This window comes from Panthera uncia, assembly GCF_023721935.1.
Source record: "Panthera uncia isolate 11264 chromosome B2 unlocalized genomic scaffold, Puncia_PCG_1.0 HiC_scaffold_24, whole genome shotgun sequence".
Classification (NCBI taxonomy): Eukaryota; Metazoa; Chordata; class Mammalia; order Carnivora; family Felidae; genus Panthera; species Panthera uncia.
The window spans coordinates 102,649,213-102,655,212 of NW_026057580.1; positions in this window are offsets into that span (position 1 = coordinate 102,649,213).

The window sequence follows — 6,000 nt, forward strand, 5'->3', positions numbered from 1 at the left end:
TTTATTAGCTAATATTTCTCAATTGACTCTCTCCTCAAATGAAGATATCTGGTCCACAAGGGCAGGAACTTATTTATTGCTGTATCCAGTGGTGGTAATCAAAATATTTAGGGGCACTTGGGTGGCTCAGTCGGTGGAGCGTCCGACATCGGCTCAGGTCATGATCTCACCGTCTGTGGGTTCGAGCCCTGCATCGGGCTCTGTGCTGTCAGTTCAGAGCCTGGATCCTGCTTCGGATTCTGTGTCTCCCTCTCTCTGCGCCCTTCCCCTGCTCATGCTCTGTCTCTCTCTCTGTCAAAAACAAATAAACATTAAAAAAAATTTTACAAAATTTAACCACAGGTATGGCATGACCACCAATCCATTAGAATGGATGCCAACCTTTAAGTGCTCATATGGTCTTGCTGAGAAGTGGTGTCTAAATGTCAGCCTTCTTATTCTTATCCCTAGCGTCTCAACAGAGCCTGTCTCTCAATAAATGTCAGTCGAATATATGAATAAATAAGTCAACGGATGTTTCTTGGTTAATTTCATTTTTCCATCATGAACACAGGTCTACGTTAATAAAGAGGGTTTTATTGGGCACTCCCACGTGCTGGGATAGAATCTGTTGTCTTCAGAAGTTCCTGACGTCCACCAGCATTGACTTCTTTCTCATGCCCTCTATAGGGACCCACAGCTGAGCCAGAGTGAAGGAGCAGTGAAAACTGAGTTCAGAAGACGGAGTTCAAGTTGAGGTAATAGCAGAAGCCACTTGTGAGCCGCATGGCCCTGGGAAAATTACTTTATTCTCCATGTCTGCTTCTCTCTCTGTAAAATGGGCACACTGTAATAACTTACTTCCCATAATGGCCGAACGCTGAACAAGATAGCATATGGAAAAAGTAGCCAGCCAGTCACACCTATAACATCCAAGGTCAATATGTGTCAGTTTTATTTTGATCATCCTTTCCCTGTAGGGTTTCTACGAACATCAGATGAAATAACCACATAAAAGTCTGAAAAACATATGCATTGTCCAGATTATTAATCAATATTAATACCAATCAGTAACAAATTGTCCTTTTTTAGACCTATCTGTTTAAAATGTTTTCCCAGTTTAATCGATATAGAATTGACAAACATTGGTATTGGTTTAACATGTACAATATAATGATTTGCTACGTGTATATATTGCCACCGTGATTTGACCGCCACAAGTTTAATTAACATCCTCAGCTCACATAGTTACAGATATTTTTCTTTCAGTGAGATCTTTCAAAACCTACTCTCTCAGCAACCCTGAAATATACAATGTAATATTATTAACTGTGGTCACCATGCCGTACATCACATCCTCATCACATCACATCTATCTGATAATTGCAAGTTTGTACCGTTTGATCACCTTTGCTCAATCCCCACACCCCCTGCCTCTGGTGACCTGCCATATGTTTCCTGTATCTCTGAGTTTGGTTTTTTCAGATTCCACATATAAATGAGGTCATACAGTATGTGTCTTTCTGTGTCTGACTTATTTCAGTTAGCGTAATGTTCTCAAGATCCATTCATGTTGTTGCAAATGGCAAGATTTCCTAACAAACTATCCTGGATCTGAGAAATCAGATGGCTTTCCAGAAGTCATAAAGGAGCTGGAAAGGAAATCTGAGTCTTGTGGGGGCAAAGCTGGTACCCTAGCAGAGGAAGCCCATGCTTTGCTCAGCTGAACGGCACTCTCTGGAGACAGCATCCTTCTGGAGAAATCTGTTTGTACGTCATTTAAAGCTACTAGATGCTGAAAAATAGACTTGCCAATTACCTACAGAGAAGGAAGGCTTTCGGCATTCAGTGGGTTCAACGAGTGAAATGGGTTCATGGATTTTCCCCAGCAGCAAGAACTGGGAACATTTTCTCCTTTGTCTCTCATCCCGCCCAAATATCTCTCCATTTATTTGAAGACACAGTTCATCTGGACTCTGGCCTCCACTGATATAAGCTGAGGTTTCTGTCTCCCTGTCCAACTCCCCGTCCAACCAGGCTCTTCTCAGCTTCTGAAATCCTGTCTCCTTCTGGCCTCACCCAGTACAAGGACCACCTCATACAGTGGTGCAGATTGTATACTGCACAGCTGTACAGGGTCACACGCTCATCATGGTCACATGGTAGGACACAACAGTCCCAACCAACGCACCGTTGTGTCCTCCCACCAAGACCTCCACCACCACCAATATCTGTATATAGCGAGTTATCCTGATCCAAAGAGGTTAGGGCACCCAGGAGAGCACTTACAGTAGCCCTTAAATCAACAATGGCTCACAACGTGTTTTCTTACCGACAACCTCGCGTAATTTCTTCCCATTTAAACCAACAATTTTTCCTAACTGGATGTTAAGCTTTTAAACATTATTTAAGACTTTTGTACCCTCTAAATCCAACGCCTTGGAGCAAATCTCTGGTCACAAGGCTCTGATTACCCCCTTGCCCAGACTTTCTTGGGGAGCAGAGTAAGAGTGAGCCACACAGCCAAGGTCTTCATTCAAACCCCATCCGCCACTTACAAGCCAGGTGGCCTTGAGCAAGTCACTTACCTTCGCTGAGCCTCAGTTTCCTCACAGACAAAACTGGTGATGATGACGATGATATTTACTTCGTAGAATTCTTGTAGGGAATAGTTAAGAAACTGCTTGTGGGGTGTTCACAGTGCCCGGCACAGACATTGCAAGTGGAGAATAAATGTTAAGTGTTGGTATTAGTATTAGTTGGTATTTTGTTGTTCGGCCCAGGAGAAGACAAACGAAGACCCAGCTTCCAAATTCAGCCACATACCTTCCACTACATATTCTCCAAGAATGCTTTCACTGCAATAGCAGAATTGAGTAGTTGCCACAGAGATAATATGGTGGCAAAGCCTAAAATGTCTGCTATCTGGCCCCTTACCGCAACATTTGCCAACCTTCGGTTTAGCCCCCAGCACCTCCCCACCTCCACGGTCAGATCAGCATAAAACTATTGGCGGCTGAGGCTGCTACTCCCTCCCATTAACCATCTTTCCCTTCTCCTCAGTCATAGACCCTTCTCCCATTTTTAGGCTACACGCGATTGCCTGGAATAAAAACTGCATTGTCCAGACTCTCTTGCTGCTAGATGTAGCCATGTGACTAAGTCCTAGCCAAAGGGATGCCATCTGAAGTGCGTTATGCAACTTCGAGAAGGAATCTTTATAGTACCCCTTCCTCCTTCCTCAAGCCCAGAATGCAAGCCTGGAGGCTAAAGTTAGGTCTGGACCACGACGTGACCTCGAGAATGGAGGCCGCTCATGGGAAAGCTACAAGACCAAAGGAACCTGATCTCTGTTGGTGCAGAACTGACAAAGACTGAGCTTTCTAGCTCCCTGTCCAACTCCACCAGACTTTTCTCAGCTTCTGAAATCTTACCTCCTTTGGTCTTGTCCAATAGGATGATGTGCCTCACTGGTTAACTTACTTGGGATTTTCTGCACTCAGTGATGAACCTGATCCTAACAACTGTGCTTGCCAAACACATCTAGAAGACTAGAACGCTTATCATTAGCCCTCGACCGCTCCTATTTTTTACACTGCCGAAAAAAATTCTTTGTAGTACATTTGGAACTTAAATAAATTGGTTCTTGGCTACACAGAACACTTATTCTTGCCGAATGCTGAAGGAACAGAGCATACGTTTTATACTTATTCAGGAAAAAAAGATTAATGCTCATTCAGGGGGAAAAAAGCTTTATTAAAATGCTTATTCGGGAAAAAAAAAAGATTAATTTGGAATCAAGGTTTGAAAGAAGTTTAAAAACAAAAAAAGAGTGACGTTAAGCCTGAAGAAAGCATCCAAGTCTTGTGCCTACCCTACTTCAAGTTGAGTCTCTGTTCTTGCAGCCAAAGAGGCTAAAACAGGCCCTCCTCCGCTCGCCCCCCCCCCCCCCTCCCAGAAGGGGCTGTCCCCTTAGAAGCAGGTGCTCCGAGCTGGCAGGGTGGGGAACTGCTCTCGGGTTCTTCCAGATGAGAAGACCGGAGCTCACAGAAGGTGGCTCGTCCAGAGCGGCACAGCTGCTGAAGGTCTACACCCCACCTGGCTGCCTCTGGATGCAGCACGCTTCACCTCGGGGCTCTCCCAGAGCAACGAGGGCTTGAGACTGAGTTTGCTTCTCCAGAGCAAGCTGACCAAAAGTGCACGAAGGCAAGAAACGGCCCATGGTTCTGGGAAAAGGATCTTCTGTGATCCGGTGTGCTAAATCCGTTTGGGGACCTGAAGCAGAGAGGCCTGGGGAGTGCACACTAATGAGTAGAGAAGGGAAACCTCGTACTTTTTAAAAGGCCATTAAAATCCCTGACTGCAAAGAGGCCGCTAGTATACTGCCAGCAAAAACCAGATTGAGCAAAGAAAAGAGTTGTGTCCAGAAAACTCGCGGACTTTCTTTTTGTTTCGCTCAACTTTTCTTTTCCTTTTCTTTTTTTTTTTTAAATAAACCTTCTTTTGTTGTCATTTGCTCAGTGACTAATTACAATAGTCTCTGGGGAGGGTTTGGGGAGGGGGTGCATCCGTGACAGCCAGAGGGCAAAGAGGCTCACAGAGTCCCTCCCAGAACTCAAAGCATTAGGGCCCAGAAGCTTCACAGTTTAAATATCTCTGTTCTGGGGGCGCCCCGGTGGCTCAGTCGGTTGAGCGTCCGACTTCGGCTCGGGTCATGATCTCTCAGTCCGTGAGTTTGAGCCCCGTGTCAGGCTCTGTGCTGACAGTTCAGAGCCTGGAACCTGCTTCAGATTCTGTGTCTCCCTCTTTCTTTCTGCTCCTCCCCGACTCACACTCTCACTCTCTCTCTCTCAAACATAAATAAACATCAAAAAAAAAAATTAAAAAATCTCTGTTCTGGATGAGGCAGGGCCACTATGTGCCACTGTTAACTTTTGTTTTCCTAAGTTCATATTCTTATATTGTGTGTGTGTGTGTGTGTGTGTGTGTGTAATTGACCTGCTAATATCCACTGAACACTTACCATGTGCCAGGCACTGGGTCAGGTCATAACTAGGCAATGCCACACTTTATACCTATTGACTCTATATATTATTACCCCATTTTACAGATAGAACAACTGAGGTAACCATTAAGATTTGCCTGGATTACAGCTAAGAAGTGGCCTTGCTGAGGTTTCAATAGTTTCTGTTCATTTAGGATCTTCTCTTTTAATCACTATTTTTTTTAAAATGGAGAGCTAGAGAAGGCTTTTAGGTCCAATCAAAGGACAGGAACCTTTTTAAAGTTACCTGCTACTTTATGCTGCCTTTATTTTCGGTCAGTAACCTGATTCACCCCTGTCCCTTAGGTGTTTATGTGTAATCACCCTTGTTTCAAAGAATCTCTTCCTGATCTCCCCAATCCCCAAATTCTTACCTTACTTGTGATAAATCCCCAGTGTGTTTCTACTACACGTGAGAACAGCAAGAACCCTTTACCATAGTCCATGTTAGAGTAGTAACTGGAGATCCGCAGTTATCAATTTTTCTACTCTCCAAGACCCCTTTGCACTTAAAAATTATCGAGGCTGGGGGTGCCTGGGTGGCTCAGTTGGTGAAGCATCCAACTCTTGATTTCAGCTCAGGTCAAGATCTCACTGTCCTGAGATCGAGCCCCACGTTGGGATCCATGCTGGGCACAGAGCCTGCTTAAGATTCTCTCTCCTTCTCCCTCTCCCCCTCCCCAGCTTGCTCACTCGCTCTCTCAAAAAAAAAAAAAAATTATTGAGACCCCCCCAAAGAACTTTTGTTTATGTAGGTCATCTCTATCGACCTTTGATATTTTGTAATTTAAAACTGGGAAATTGTTAAACTATTAATTCATTTAAAATAATAATAACCCCATTGCATGTTTACATAAATGACATTTTCACAAAGAGCAACCATGATTTTAAAAAATTAGTGAGAGAAGTAAATTTTTGCAAATCTCTTTATGACTGTCCAGGTCCTCATATCTTCTTCTGCATTCAATCTATTGTGA